General features: G+C 48.1%; 1 protein-coding gene across 2 annotated transcripts in view; it reads left to right on the top strand.

Moving 5' to 3' along the window:
- GRIK3 (glutamate ionotropic receptor kainate type subunit 3) overlaps positions 1 to 16,498 on the top strand; it is a 234,016-nt gene that overhangs the window by 181,108 nt on the left and 36,410 nt on the right. The gene's annotated exons all lie outside the window — the stretch shown is intronic.

Genomic DNA, 16,498 nt, shown 5'->3' with positions numbered 1-16,498 from the left:
AGTGCATGCTGTGATCCCTACAGCCAGCTCGGACAGCGGAGGAAATCTTGCGTTTTTGTGAAGCTCTTATTCCCAGAATCGGGTCTCTAGGAGAAGTGGCGATGACAAAGGGGTCTAGTTTCTCACCGTGGGGGGAGCGAGACAAGCAGCTCTGGGGTTTTGGCATCACAGCTATTTTGCATCTATTTCAAGTGATTCAGCCTCCTAGACTGCCTCTGAAGTTCCCGGCGCCAATATGAAATCATTGCCTAAGCAAAATAACTTGTATAGCCGCTGCGGTACTCTTGTAGCTTATGTGAGAGGAATGTAGTTGCTGGGTGACTCACGTCAGTAAATTAGCTTCTCTATGAATAGCTAATAGGCTATTGCCTTGTTGTTAATCACAGGATTGGGAGTCAAGAGACCTGGGTTCTGTTCCTGGATCGGCCTCAGACTCCCTGGATGACCTTATTCACATGGTTTGTGCTTCAGTTCCCCCATCTGTAAAATGGAGATGGTAATAATTACCTACTTCACACAGGTGCTACAAGGCTTAATGTTTGTAAAGTGCTTCAAGTGCCTCAGCTGGAAAGCACTGGAGAGGTGAAAAGTAGAGCAGGGGCATGTCAAGGTGGCTGCAGTAGGGAATGTGTCCTCACTGCTTACCAGGAAATAAGCTAACTCTTGGATTCAAATCTGGCCTTCATATTTGTGCTCCCTGTGAAGTCCACAGAGGACAAAATGTGACCCTTGTCGGTTATGATGCTTTCCTATGTGGCTAGTGCTTTGGGAGGTTACAGTAGCCTCCGTATGCTGGGCAGTCTACATTACGGAGTCCTCATTTTGCTAGAGAAACTAAAACCCTGTTTCGTTTCAGCTGACAAGATGAGAACTCCTTAAATACAAAAAAACTGAGAAAAGAAATGACAATGTCTTGGCTTTCTAACCGTGCCCAGCTCCTCGTGCTTTTATGCAATTATTTTCGTCTGTGCCTCCGAACTCAAGATGTCTAGCTCTGTAGCCTTTTCCTCTTTGCATGTTCTGCATGATACCCTAATGGAATTGTCTGGTACCTCAGTCTTTGAAATGCAACACACACAGCTGAGCAGGTGTTCTGAAGCTTTTTTTTAATGTTACATACGTTGCTGGAGAAGGTCAGGCCGTGGGGCTGGAGATAATGGAGGCTGGACAATGAAACATAATTTGAATATGTAGCATATTTAGATACAGAACTAAGTGTCACTTGAAAACACCCATAACTAAAAAATGGTTTGACTAATTGTCTTCAACCTTTCCCAGACAAAATTCTAGTGGTCCCTTGGAAAAACTATTCACAGAAATGATCTGAAAATAATTTTCCTTCTGCAAGGATCCAAGAGATGGGGTAATAGAGCTAATGTGGAGTTCTAATTATGAGCCACGTCTGTTTATATACCTACCATAAAGAGTGACTGGCTTTCCTATGAGGAAGGAGGAATGTTGCCCTGGGGACAGACAGCTTACTGACACTGTATTTCACAGCAGAAGTGTTGTTTGCCTCCAAGTTCAGTATATGCTCTGCTTAACATTGACATGGAAACATTCTGACTTGAAGCACATTGGGAGAGGTTCTGCTCTCACTTACACTGGAGTAAATCCAGAGTGAATCCACTGAAGTCAGTACAGAGAACAGGGAAAGAGACCATCCTTGACTTTCTACAGTAAGTATTGACACACATCAGCCATTCACACTCAGAATGGCAGGACAAGGCATAGACCATGGGCACTCAACAAGGCAAAAAGTGTTCTTGGTCTTCTCAGCAGAGTCCTTCTGGTTACTGCTCTGAAAGACTTTGTCTACATTAGAGTATTCAACCAGACTGAGCACCAGAAGCTGAACTGGTTTAAGGACCATTGCACATTTGCACTAGCACTATTCTAAATGCTTTGGGTTTCAGTGCCCGCTATGCGTAGCCCACAATTTGCAGCACGGCTCTGAGAAGCTGGGTATTCTGGGAAGTTTTGCAAGGGACGGCAGTAATGGGAAAATTAGTTTGAACCATTTCAGCCAGAGTGTATCCAAATTGGCACTAACCTACTTCAGAGTAAACAGGGATTTAGCCCTGAAAATTCATAGTCTACTTGGTTGGCACACACGTAATCTGCTGGAGCACTTTTGTCCATGAGCACAATATTACAGATGTGCAAGGGGACCAATGGATCTTAGCACAGAACACTTCTGTAGTGCAGACAAGGTCTAAACATCCCTTAACAAGTAAGCCGGACAGAGACAATTGACGAGAGAATTGGCCGAGAGAAGACAGACCACCTCTCAGCTGACCCATATCGTGTCCTTGTTCCTGAAGATATTACAGGGCTGTAATGAATTTTTCAGCTCTGATCAGTCCAAGGTTAGATTGAAAAGCCAAGTCATGCTGAGTGTAGGGAGGGTAAAGGTACATGATTTGGAAGCACAATATAAACTCACTGTGACTTTTGGACCTCCATATAACAATTCTGAGTTTTCTATTAAAAGTGAAAATTAACGTAAGGGGTCAAACCCTGCCCTGAGTTCCACTGCATGATCTGGTCTTAAATGCTTCTCAAGAGCTGAGGCCCTCCAGAAAACCAAATCTATCCAGTGGCAGAAGTCACTGAGCAGCAACTAGTCACCTCTAATTTTCAATCCTCAGAGAAAGCCATTCCTGACAATGCCAAGAGCCTTATTTCTGTTCCTGCATACCCCAGAGCTCCAACATTAGAGAGAGCTCTGGGCACTGGGAGGGTGTGGGGTGTGATTATGGCCTGGAATTCCGTGATGCCCTCAGTCTGGTGTGGAGTCATTTTGAGAAATCCCAGCCAAGGCATAAGAAGGTCCAAGGGCTGGAAGCTGAAGATAGGCAAATTCAGACTGGAAACATGGCAGATGTTTTTCACCAGGTGGGTAATTAACCATTGGAACAACTCACCAAGGGTTATGGTAGATTCGCCATCATTGGATGTTTTAAAATCAAGATTGGATGTTTTTCTAAAAGATCTGCTCTAATTCAGGGACAGTCTCCCCTGGGCTATGCAGGAGGTCAGACTAGATCAGTGAGTCTCAAACTTTTGTACTGGTGACCCCTTTCACATAGCAAGCCTCTGAGTGCAACCCCCCTTATACATTTAAGAAAACACTTTTTTATATATCTAACACCATTATATATGCTGGAGGCAAAGTGGGATTTGGAGTGGAGGCTGACAGTTTACGATCCCTTATGTAATAACCTCGTGACGCCCAGTTTGGGAACCCCTGGACTAGATGATCACAATGGTCTCTTCTGGTTTTAGAATCTATGAATATGGAATAGACTGTCCGAAGCTACATTTCTATCTACTGGAATGTGGGAGGGGTCCCTAGCCATCCCAGATTTTTCCCTGTGCCCCACATTTCCCTGTGTTTTCCCTCTCTGTGTCTGGGACCCTGCATTAGCAAATCCCTACAAGCTAAAGGAAACTTTGCTGTGCTGTAGTGCAGGAAAGGGGATTTCGCTGGAGCATGGCTGGATTGTGGGGTACAGGGAAGAACCAAGAGCAGCTGAGATTTAGGTGCTCCCTAAACACGATTTTGTTACCCAGGTTTGATAGAAACCTGCTCTGTTAAATATTATAGAATCTTCCAGTATTCCTGCGGCATTAGGACCTCAACCTACGTGCTCCTACTCTGCACTTCTTTTGCAAGTGTAATGGGTAAAGTATTACAGCTCACTTTATACAACATGGTTTGGAAGTGTGACTAAAATCTGACTGGACTTTTTAGACACACTGCTGGTAAGTGCAAATAATAACAATGTTTAAAGTGCTGTGAACGTTTCAGATAAAAGGGGGTATATAAATATGCAAACATTAATTAGCGTCCCTGCAAGGTACTTTTAATGGAAACGTTAGATGACTTGCCCAAAGTTACACAGCAGGTGTGCGGCAGAGCCAGGAAATGGACACAGGAATCCTGATTCCCACTCTCATACTCTGCACTAGACACAATTTCCTCTCGGTTCATATTAGGCAATGCTAATGGTCTTTTTCCACCACTGACTTTATCATTATCTTGGAAAGTATGATCGCCTCAGGGCAAGAGGGCACTGCCTGACCAAGGCTCTGAGGCCCTGTGGTAATACAAATAAATAATAATAATAGGAGCTGATATGGGAGACCTTGTTAACCTTGATTAACTCATACCGATAGGGTCAGTTAAACCTGGTACAATGTGTTTATTAATAGGATCATAACCATTCATAATTTATTTCAGCCATCAGCTCGTTAATCTGCTCCACAATGTGCAGAAAGTGGTGCAATGCTTTGGAATATTGTAACTTCATGCCTTTGATACCCCCACTAAAAACCAAAAATGCAATAATCTGACATGCTAATTTGCCAACTCACTGAAGTGTCTTTCATGCTGCTTTCACTTCAGGGACCTCCTGGAAGAGACCCTGTAAAACAGAACAACACAATAATTAATGGCATAATCCCATTAGAGTGATGATGGGAGGGTGCTGGAGATGGGTAAGAGGCAGGAAACATGAAGATAAGTGGCCACTCTCCCCTAATGATGCAGACTTGACCCTCTAGGCTGAATAAAGAACAGAGCATGTCAGGCACTACTTGGAGAGCATCTGCTCTTGGCTGTTTCTTTCACAGCATTAATTCTCCTGGTGAGATCTGAGTTTTGCTGTCTCGGGTGTGGACATGTCCTGCTGCCTCATTCTAGCTCCCATAATTCCCTCGGAAGGAGCAAGAGACGCAGTCTGTGTGGCTGCACTGGCCCAGTTTGTGTCTGTGTGATACTGACGCTGCAGGCACCCTTCTAATGGAAGACTGGCCTTAGCATCCCCTCTCCCGGCACACAGTCGCTCTGGGTTTCTGCACCATACAGGCTGCCACACTGCATGATTGACGGAGACGGCCCCACAATGAAGGGAAAATATCCCATTGAATCATTTTGAAATCCCAAGTCTGCTGCATGAGATTCATTGAGCAACACTCTTCCTACTAAGTAGTCCCATGGCCTGGCAGGCCTTAAATTAAGTACTTGGGCCCAAGGGAAGAGGCGTTTGGAAGACTTATAGAAGGGAAGCAAAGCAAAGCTGCTGGTCTCTGGGATGTTTTAGCTGCACCACCGCTGGCTCTTTGAATCCTCCTTTCTAGCAGGCCTGGGTTGGCGGGTGCTTGTCTTGGAGTGATTTATCAGTATTACCCAAACCCCATCTAAAGCCATTATTTATTTTATCTGCGGGTCGTTACGTTTTATAGAACTGTTTATGTAAAACATTAAACAGGGAAACTGTTTGAGTGCAACCAGATGGGGCCTGTCTTCAGCAGAGAAGCATCCGCAAATCACGCACAGAAGGAACAGCAGTTGATTGGCACCGGGGGAGACCCTGAGGTTAGGAGTCCGTGCTCACTGAAAGCCAATCGGGTGAAGGCTTCTGAGACCTGGGCTTGGATTGGCCCAACTTCATCTCAGACATCCACCTCCTTCTCAGTGAAGCGGGCGCATCAAGGGAGAAGCATGAGTCAGGTAGGACCATAGGATCCTGTGAGGCGCTGAGCACCCAAGGTAACGTTCACCCCGCGTAGAAGACGTGGGGTGCACGGGTCTTGTGCTGATGTCCTGGTGCAGCCCCTAAGTGGTGCACAGGGCTTCAGTAGGACGTTAGTGGTGCCTAGGTCAAGGACTTACGTGTGCCCGGCCCATCTGAACAGGACGAATTGCCCCCTTCCTGAGGCGTGAGGCTGCAATGTTACAAGGATTGTTTAGTGTCTTGAATGACTGAGACTGATGGGAGATGCGGTTGCCTTGGAAATGTCTGAGGCAGAGAGACGGGATTCAGCCGGTGTGGTTTTGGGGAAGAGCCCATGGGAGAAGCCACATCCCGGCTGAGCTTCCATGTGTGTTGTGAAACGTATCCAAGGAGAAGGGAGATGTTAGTCATGTTGCTTAATGCACTAATGGAAGATGCCCAGATACTAGAATAGACCAGGGAATTCAGGGAAGGGAGGAGGGGAAGGACTGGAACTGAGGCAATTAGCTCCTCTAGGGCTGCAGCCAGAGCCCGCGATGCTCAGGAGAAGGGGTCAGGACACTCGCTGCAGTAAATCTGTAATGAAGGAATGTGCACGAGCCGCGCTACCATCATGTCATTATCTATATGTCTGTCTGGGCTTTATACACATTGTGTCATTTCCCCAGCAGTCTGCAGTGCAATGGTGCAGACTCCAGAGTATGACAGAGCTCGGGCTGTTTACTTGATGGTCTCTTGTTGTTTCTTTTGAAGCTGTGTGAAATCCCAGCTCCAGACAGGGCTGTCCATAGGTGGTAAAGGCTTCGTCTGAAAACCTTTGTAAAATTGGCTTGGTTCTAGTCTGGCCTTAAGTACACGTAACAGCAACAGCAGCCCAAGTGACTCATGGCATGACCCTACCTTCCATCTCCCAGAGGTGGTTCTGTAGCGAACAGCCTACGACAGTGAGGTGCAAATTGTACATTCTGTCCTGCTGGGTTTGCTGTGATCTTCATCCCTCCTAACAACAAAAAGCATTTGTTGTGTGAAAGGCATTTGGTGGCCTTGAGACCATTTCCAAGCGGACATGACTCTCATCACATTAAAGCACCACCACCATTGCCCCGTGGTTGGCAGCTTCAGCAGAGAAGCCATGAATGGATTGGCCCCTGGGGACTGAACTTGGTCTCAGACCATGAACAAAGCTCATTTTGGGAAGGTTTGGGGTGCACTGATGGTGCAGGGGTGGACACTTTCAGTGCCATGGTTCTATGGATAAACAGAGAACCTTATGGCTGTCAAATCCACCTCCTTTCGCCAGCAATGCGCATGCGCTCGCTCTCGCTCTCTCTCCAGACATCAACAACAACTAATGCAATTCATAGAATCATAGAATATCAGAGTTGGAAGGGACCTCAAGAGGTCATCTAGTCCAACCCCCTGCTCAAAGCAGGACCAATTCCCAGCTAAATCATCCCAGCCAGGGCTTTGTCAAGCCGGGCCTTAAAAACCTCCAAGGAAGGAGACTCCACCACCTCCCTAGGTAACGCATTCCAGTGTTTCACCACCCTCCTAGTGAAATAGTTTTTCCTGATATCCAACCTGGACCTCCCTCACTGCAACTTGAGACCATTGCTCCTTGTTCTGTCGTCTGCCACCACTGAGAACAGCCGAGCTCCATCCTCTTTGGAACCCCCCTTCAGGTAGTTGAAGGCTGCTATCAAATCCCCCCTCATTCTTCTCTTCTGGAGACTAAACAATCCCAGTTCCCTCAGCCTCTCCTCATAAGTCATGTGCTCCAGACCCCTAATCATTTTTGTTGCCCTCTGCTGGACTCTTTCCAATTTTTCCATATCCTTCTTGTAGTGTGGGGCCCAAAACTGGACACAGTACTCCAGATGAGGCCTCACCAATGTCGAATAAAGGGGAACGATCACGTCCCTCGATCTGCTGGCAATGCCCCTACTTATACAGCCCAAAATGCCGTTAGCCTTCTTGGCAACAAGAGCACACTGTTGACTCATATCCAGCTTCTCGTCCACCGTGACCCCTAGGTCCTTTTCTGCAGAACTGCTAGCTAGCCATTCAGTCCCTAGTCTGTAGCAGTGCATGGGATTCTTCCGTCCTAAAGTGCAGGACTCTGCACTTGTCCTTGTTGAACCTCATCAGGTTTTTTTCGGCCCAATCTTCTAATTTGTCTAGGTCCCTCTGTATCCGATCCCTACCCTCTAGTGTATCTACCACGCCTCCTAGTTTAGTGTCATCTGCAAACTTGCTGAGAGTGCAGTCCACACCATCCCACATTAAACCCACATTATGGATTAGTTATCCATAACATTTCATTTAAAAACTCAAGCTGTCTGACAACTGCAGCTTGAACTCTCTTGTTGCTAGACTGTAGGGCATGGCATTGTTTGGACATAAAAGCAGCAGAAAAATGGGTTGTTCTTGGAATTTTGCACACGCACATACAAAAAAAATAAAACTTCTCTTGGGTTGAAACTAAGTGCCAAATTTCCACTTGGTGTGAAATTTCATGTGGGAAATAGAACGGCATGAAAAATAATAGGGTTTCTAATGGAAATTCCTGCTGACCGATAAGTGTAGTGGAGACATAATATCTGTCCGCAGGGACGATTTATAACAGTTGATTTAACACTTTCACAATAAATGGACATTTATTGACAGTAAATTCTGGTGGAATTACATATTATGACCACGTGGCCACGTTCTGATTAATGCTTTTGCGCGGGGTGCCAGGGGGCTGTTTATTTCAAGTGCCTGTTAGCTGGGAATTCATTCGGAAGCCATTGCCTCAGGAATGGAAAGAACCCATTTGTTTGGTCCCGAGGTGTATTTCATATTTATTTCTACACTGCAGGGATTCAGCATTAAGGAGAAGGCATAAAATAGGAGGAAACGCTGTGCTTCCAGCTGGCTGACCGCGCTTCTGCCTTTTGTGTGTGCTGGAGCGTCATTAATCAGGTGGATTCATCTTTTTAAATCCAGCGAACACAATGGAAAGGCAGCATGGCCCTGTGGATGGGGCTATGGACTGGAGACTTAGGTTCTATTCCTGCCGCTATCACCATGTTGCTGTGGGACTTTATGCAAGGCTCTTCCCCTCTCTGAGCCTCTGGTTCCCTTGTCCGTAAAGCCTAGTTAGATTGTAAACTCTCCAGGGGAGGGACAGTCTCTTTCTATAAGTGTGTACAGCGCCTAGCACCATGTGGCCCTCATCTCAGGTGGGGATGGATCTTGGCTGTACTGCCCTAGAAACAATGATAGCGCTCTGCAGAACAGGACATGTCCATTAAGGAAAGAGAAGCAGGGAGCCATTGCAGTATCAAGAAACCCGGTAGGACGCGATGATGCTCATTTCCCATGTACAGCACATAGCTGAGCTCCTCCCTGGCTGTGTTTGCTTCACCACTGGGGTTAAATAAGTTCACTGGCCAAACACGACGTCTAAATGAAGCTGTAAGAACAGCCATTAAGAGCCAGAGGGGTCAGAGACTCACATGATGTCAGGGAGTGGAATGCGTTCAGGGCGGCTCGGGTCACAACCTCGCCGCTATTCAAACATTAGCTCTCGCGCTGAGGGATTAGATAAGCAGAACGAGCAGTCGCTCACAGAGGGCTCTGCGCTGAGCAGTCAGGTAGGGTGACCAGACAGCAAGTGTGAAAAATCAGGACAGGGGGTGGGGAGTAATAGGAGCCTGTATACGAAAAAGACCCAAAAACCAGGACTGTCCCTATAAAATCGGGACATCTGGTCACCCTAGAGACAGGGGAGTGGAGTGCTCGAAGGCATAACGACCTCTTCCAGTTCCAGGCTGCAGCCATGCATATCATCTCTCAGTTCTTTGGTGGCCTCTGTGAAATGAGCTGGTTGTCTTAGGCCTGTTCATAACGGGCCTCCTGTGAGATCAGCCTATGCCGGAGAGCCGGAACTCTCCTCTTGCCCGTGGGGCTGGTTCCCCAAGGTCAGAGCTGTATCTCATTGGCAGGGAGGAGCATAGGGGTGAGTAACTTACGCAGCTACTGCCCAGGTTGTGACCCTCGATGCTTTTGGTGCTCACCAAATAATAGAAGAAGATGCAGTCCCTGGCCCAGGGAATTTATGGTATGAATCAGACCCAGGCACTTAATGCACTGGCAACAGGTGCAGTCTTGGAGCAGGACAGGTGTCTTCAGGGGCGCATCACCCCCATGGAAGAAGTAGGTTTTGGAGGAAGAGCAGGAAGGAGATGGTGCCAAGCAGACAGGACAGCATGGAGGAACAGACAGGAGAGGAAGGAGGCAACAGAGGGAGGCTTTGGGCAGCATGGACAGCAAGGGAGTGTGAGAGGAAGCTAGGTCAGAGATGTAGGCAGGGCACAGATGGGGAAGGCACAAATCGAGCTTGCCACGGGAGGAGAGAAGAAGCCAGTGATGGAGCCAGGCAAGAGAAGTGACCGGGTCAGAGCGGCGGGAGAGGATGAAGCATTGTAGTGGCCGTGTTTTATGTGTCCTTGGTAGGAAGAATCGAGAGCTGCACTCTCTGGCATTGTCAGTCAGGCACCAAAAGAACAATTAATTCATTAAATAAAATATGCATTATTTACCTGTCTCTCAGGCAATGCACACATAATTAGTTTATGCAAATACCTAGTTCCGGTTGGTGAAATAAGCATGGAGGTGTTCTATTTTCCTGAATAAATATGTATCTTGGGCCCATGTTTGCCAGACAGGCTGTGAATGGCTGCTACATGCCTCAGCTCTGGACTAATGAGCATTGGCTGCGCTGACCCTTGTGAGGGGACAGTGGCTGCTTGGGAGCTGCCCTGACTCCATTCCCTTGCACATCTGAGAGATCTGCAGGGGACCGAAGGATTTTAATAGGAGCCGAATATCTCTGCTCAGAGTTTGGTTCTCCATCCACTTGCACTGGTATAAGCCAGGACTAACTCCACTGAGCTCACAGTGGGGTAAAATCCGTGTATGGGAGAGCAGACTCACACCCCTTTAAAGACTGGGGGCGGGGGAAGGTTCCTCATTTGGCATTCAGTCTGCTGGACAAAATTCTGCTTTTGGCTCCGATTCAGCAAGGCACTTAGGTATCTGCTTAACTTTAAGCAGATGCGTAAGTCCCCAATGTGTTGAAGTGGTTTTGCTGAGTCAAGGCCCCTGCGCAGCTGGCCCTTGCAATAATTCTGAGGCTATAATAAAAAGCCTTTTTGCTATTCAGCAATGCAAAATTCTGGGGTGAGTGGATGAAACATTCAGAGGCTGTAAGTGATGTCCTGGTTTGTCAAGTCAGAACGCGACAAATGAAAGCTTTGCCCCTGCTAGTTTTGCCTTAGACCCTTGTGATCAGCAAATCCTTAATTAGAAGCCACCTTCCGAAAAATCTGCATCGATGAGAAAGGATCTCACAGTGCAGCTCTGTATTACCATGACCACCATTACCAGCTAGCATTTCCATGCTGGTTGTCTGCTTCAGGCTGACATTGTTTGGGACACTTCAGCAAAAATGGCTCGGCCATTGCCCATAACAAGGCTGGGGGAAATACGTAGTTTTGCCCATATTAAAAAATTCTGACAACTGTTTTGTTGAGAAGCTCCAGCACCTCTGTGGTTTGGAGCAGGGACCTGTTTATTTCCATAGAGGATCATGAGGGAGTCCCCACCTAGAGGGAAATAATTCCCTAAATCCCCATCTTTGAAACGATTTCATTGGGAATTTTCATAGATTTTTTTAAGGCCAGAAGGGATTATTATTCTGAACTCCCGATAACACAGACCACAGAACCCCCTGCCCCCCGTGACGCCTGCTTTGAGCCCATAAAGTCTGGCTCAGATAGACATCCTCATTGATTGAAAGATTTCCAGTGCTGGCGAATCCACAGCATCCTTAGGTAAGTTGCTCCAATGGTTAATGTGGTTTCATAATTTCTAAAAGCAAATGCTGGGCAAAAAATACGGGATAAATAATGAATCAGATGGATCTCTTATGTGTGCACGACATTGAACAAGACCGAAGTCAAGTCAGAGACACAGCACTTTCCCTGAGGAGCATGCAGTGTTACAGTCATACAAACGAAGTTGATCTGTGATTGCATTTATAAGACTTTTTACTGGATGCTGCCCAGGATGGTCTGTTAGAGCTGAAGCACGTGTCCAGTGAGGTAGGGTAGAACATGTTCCCTCCCCCAGGACAGCTGTGTTTCCCATTGGTGGGTTTTACAGCAGCGTATGTGCTCAGTTTCCACATGACAGAGATGCCTCAAGGATTGTGGTGTCTGGCGCACCCTTGAAATGCTATCATTAGTCATCCAGAGCAGCTGAATGTTTTGCAGTTTCTACCTGCAGGGCTTAAACTTGCTGGGTGAATTTCTTGTTGCCAGGCACCTGTTCATTGCTGGCCAGCAAAGCTGCGCAGGAGAGTGGTTTTAAGGATGCCCATTGGGTCCGTCCTACTCAGTCTGACAGGGAAAAGAAGTGAAAAGCCAGGGCAATGCCAGACTGCATCAAGAAATCGTGTTAAGGATGAGGAAGGATGTGACCATGTGTGCCTAAATGACCTGGGTTACATGTGCCGCTGGGGTTGTAGCCAGTTTTGCACATGATGAAAAATTGGTTGTAAAAGCTTTGGATTTTGGTGAGCTCTGTCAGAAGCTGTGGAAATGTTGGATACATGATATTTTATACTCAGACATAAACACTGCTTTCAGCTGTTACAAATTACCATAAAGCGTGTCCGGGAAAGTAAACTGCCTGTCGGAGAACGGAGATTGTTCCACCAGCACTTTGAGGCAGCTCTAGCAGTGCCTTGTTGTAACCTCAGTGTGCCCGAGTTTCCACATTGGTGCGACAGACGTTAGTAATGTTGCTTGATGCACTAGTGACTCCTTATGCGCAGATACTAGGGTGATGAGTGTGGTCTAGGAACCTAGATAGACTAGACGAGAGAAAGGTTGAGTGTGTATCTTGGGCACATGATGCATTTACCTCTGTTGAGTGAACTGGGTTGTTGACATGGCAATAGATTTCCTTAAACTGCCAGGACTAGAGTTCAAATCCTGCTTAAGTAGCAGGTGGAATTTGCTGGTTTCATCCTCGGTCTTGGTGGATGGATAAAGATTTCAAACTTCACCCTCTTTTTGAGGCTGAGACAAAAGGAGTCCAAAGGAAACAGAACTTGTGACAGGTTCAGAGTTTTGGTGATTTTTGAGATGTTGAACTAAACACTTCTCTGGCTTCATGCTGGACTGTTTGCCACGGGGCCTCCTGACCTTTGAGCTCAGCTAGACCAGGGATCGGCAACCTTGGCACGCAGCCCATCAGGAAAAACCACTGGTGGGCCGGGACGGTTTGTTTCCTTACAGCGTCTGCAGGTTCAACCGATTGCAGCTCCCACTGGCCGCGGTTCGCTGTTCCAGGCTAATGGGGGCTGCGGGAAGTGGCGGCCAGCACATCCCTCGGCCCGCGCTACTTCCAGAAGCTCCTATTGGCCTGGAGCAGGGAACCGCGGCCAGTGGGAGCTGTGATCGGCTGAACCAGCGGACGCTGCAGGTAAACAAACTGTCCCAGCCGGCCAGCAGCTTTCCCTGATGGGCCGCGTGCCAAAGGTTGCCGATCCTTGAGCTAGACTATTATTCAATGCAATTTGTGCTCCTGATCCCCTTAGGTACTTCTGAAAATCTCTCTTCTCATTGTTTATTACCATTATTTGTATGACAGTAGTGCCTAGAGGCCTTCTGGAGCCCCATTATGTTAAGTGCTATACATACATATAGAGAGGGGCCCTGCCCACAAAGCTTGCGGCCTAAGACAAGCTGGAGATATCGCAGGAACGGCCACTTGTGTGGCATACTGGTATTTCTGCTTCAAGTCAGAAACCAGGAAAGAGGGAGGTGGACAGCATCAAAAATAAATCAATAAGAGATTGTTCTGAGCCCTGGACAAAGCTTCCATTTCCATTTGGTTTGAGCTTCAGGGCTGGTTTGTATTTGATTTGAACTGATTTGCCATTCCCTAGCGGCCATTCAGCCAACTGGCTTAACTGTAGTTATTTATATTTGTTTTAAATGTGCCTGCCTGAGCTCTAAACGCACGTACAAGGAGTAACGCATGCTACCCCAAACAGACCCATAGAAAAGGTTAGGGCTTTGCCAAACCAGCCTGTCCAATCACTGAAACTATAAGTACCCACATTCAGGTGAAAGTCCCTCTGTGCAGAAATCCAGCAGAAGAGATGTGACCCCTGTGAAGCCCCACTTACATACTAGGGGGTGCCTAGGCCATGTGCTCTGAGTTTCACGCAGAATTAGCAGAAGCCTATCACTGGGGGTGTTTGCAGTAAGACATGAGATGTGAGGAACAGAAGCATAGTACAAAATGTCCCCTCCTTCATTCACACTCAGCACTGAGACACGCCCCCCCCGCATCCTAGAGCTCTGGTACTTCTTTGACTCTCTGGGGTGTCCACGGAGAGCCTATCAAGTTTCACCGTGAAGTCGACTGTGGGGAAAGAAAATGAACACTCTACCTCATGCTGCTAGAATATTACTTCCTGCTCCTTAATTTCTGGGATGGCCTCCCTCTGTGACATTCTGTACTTGAAGCAACATTGAAACGAAGGCCAAAAAATACGCCTTCTATGTAGGATGGCATTTGCAGCATGCTGAAATCTCTGGTTGTTAAGTGTTGCTGCAGGAGGCAAGGTCACAGCCACGGGTTAGGACATTTTAAAATACATTGTCTCTGGATCTATAATGAAGTCTATTAAAAATGCATACTCATTCCTGGGCAGATCACAGCTGGGTCAAACCCCCTCAGAACAGAACCTCTCCCGCTGGTAAGCACAGTGTTTATGTACCTAGGATCAACAGAAGAGCTACGCAGTAAAGTTACAGACTGTAATTATTAAACAAGGTGGACCAAATTCTGCCTGCCGATATGCTGGCGTACATCTGAAGCCACTTCCTTGAGGGTAATGAATTTATACCAGTGTCACCTCATACAGACCCTGACCCAATGCATTAAGTAGGTTCTGCACCATCCAACTGCATTTCTTTTTATCCATGGAAGGTATTTATAATTACCACAAGACCTGCCCACCTCACCCTCTGCCTGCCCCCTGGGATCTGCATGGTTAATGTATGGTCCAAGCCTGATCCAAACCCCATTGTAGATAGTAGGAATCTCGTTGACTTCAGGGGACTTTGACCCAGGCCCTGAATGCAGATCAGGGTGCAGATATCTTCTGGGGAAGCATCTCATCCCCGGCTAGACTCCCTAGAAGGACTTACAACTCATGGGGCGCCAGCATAAGTGGAGCCCCCCCATCTCTGCCCCCATGTCCACCCCCACACACTTTGCAGGCTCAGGGGGGACCCTGCTCAGGGAAGCCATAACGAGCCATCCTGTGAGCATTGTAGCCCTGCCTACACCCAGCGAGGAGGAAAACAGTAGCTGAGCAGGATCACGGGGGCTTCTGAGCAGCAGTACGCCCCCTCCTCCCCCCCCCGTGCCATATTAATGGGAGCCGAGACCCTCCCTAAAGATGGTGGTTCTCAACCTCCCAAGGGGCAAAACAAATGGGCTGAAGAAAGAAGCAGGAACCAGGGAGGGAGTGCAGGGGTGGGGGGGAGGGAAGGGGTAAACTGAATAATTAAAAGGAAGGAGTTCCCTGTGGCCTTGTTGGGATTAATAGAAGCATAATAAGTTGAAGCTGCATCACAAATCCCTCTCTCTGCGTGAGCTGTTTGCCGCGCCAAGGGCTGGGCACTGCAAGACCCAGATGCCCAGTGGCTATGGCCATTATTATTCAGGATGATGATTTCTGTGTGGCCTCCCTGGGCACTGGTGTGAGAACCAGGACAGATGTAGGTGATGGCTAGACGGACACACAGCCAGAGGGCAGGCTAGGCTCCCCAGGGTGAAAAGCTGCATGGGTGGGGGGGGGGCAGATTTCTCCTCTTGCTCCAGCAGCTGCGTACTCCTGACAGATCCCACAGGCAAAGGAAGAGGAAAATCCTGGAGCTGATCTGCCCGGAGGGGCCAGGATTAGAATTTGGCCCTGTGGTTTAGGCCCAGTTCAGCATGGCACCTGCAGTGGGATTGGACAGTGCTCAGCACCACACAGGATCATGCCCCGGGAGAAGGAGCCTGCCCAGAGTTGGGTTGGTGTGGAGCTAGCAAGCTTTAGGTTCTAGTCTCCAGGCAACATGTGCTGCAAACCCAAGTGACCCTAACCAAGGGGCTGTGTGGTTGGGTGGTTAGAGCCCGGGGCTGGGGTGGGGAGACCTGGGCTCTATTCCTGCCTCTCCCACCGACCTTCTGTGACAACCTGGGCAAGTCACTGCTGTGCTTGGTGCCTCAGTTTCCCCTCCCATCCGTGGCTGTTTATATTGCATAACCTCGGGGGCAGGGACTCTCTCTCCCTCTGGTGTCAGTCAGGTCCTCCAGGTGCTACTGTAATACAAATGAATAGTAATAAACTAATGGCCCGTGTGTACACGAACTGGGGGAAAGAGCATCTCCGCCATATGTCTATGTGCTTTTTTCCATCTCCCCCCTCCCCACTTCCGTCTCTCCCCCTTGTCGCCAGGTAAACCTGCTCTGGCCCTGAGCCTTGAGCCCTTTGGCCGACTGTGCTTTGAGTGCTGGTGATTTGTCCGAACCCCACCCCCCACCCCCGGGATGTGTCACTGAGCAGGGTGGGCGCGGGACCCTGTGGACTGGCCCGGGTGAGTTTCGTGGTGAACTGAGTCAAAGCGTGAAGAACAAATCGCTAAATGTTTCGCGTCCGCTCAGTTCTGATACATCCCTGACTCTGCAACCCTTGGGCCGATCCACAGTTGGTATAAACCGATTTCTGTGGCGCTAGCCCAAACTCCACCCATCGAGACCCAAACTGCTTCCTAAGATCCTGGTATCGTCGTCGTCTTCAGATTGAGGGGGAAGCCGAGAAGGGGCTGGTGTGTTTCTGCTTTGGGTGAGGGCAGGCC

Source organism: Malaclemys terrapin, chromosome 22 (genome assembly GCF_027887155.1).
Source record: "Malaclemys terrapin pileata isolate rMalTer1 chromosome 22, rMalTer1.hap1, whole genome shotgun sequence".
NCBI lineage: Eukaryota > Metazoa > Chordata > Testudines > Emydidae > Malaclemys > Malaclemys terrapin.
This window is presented reverse-complemented; position numbering and strand designations above follow the sequence as displayed.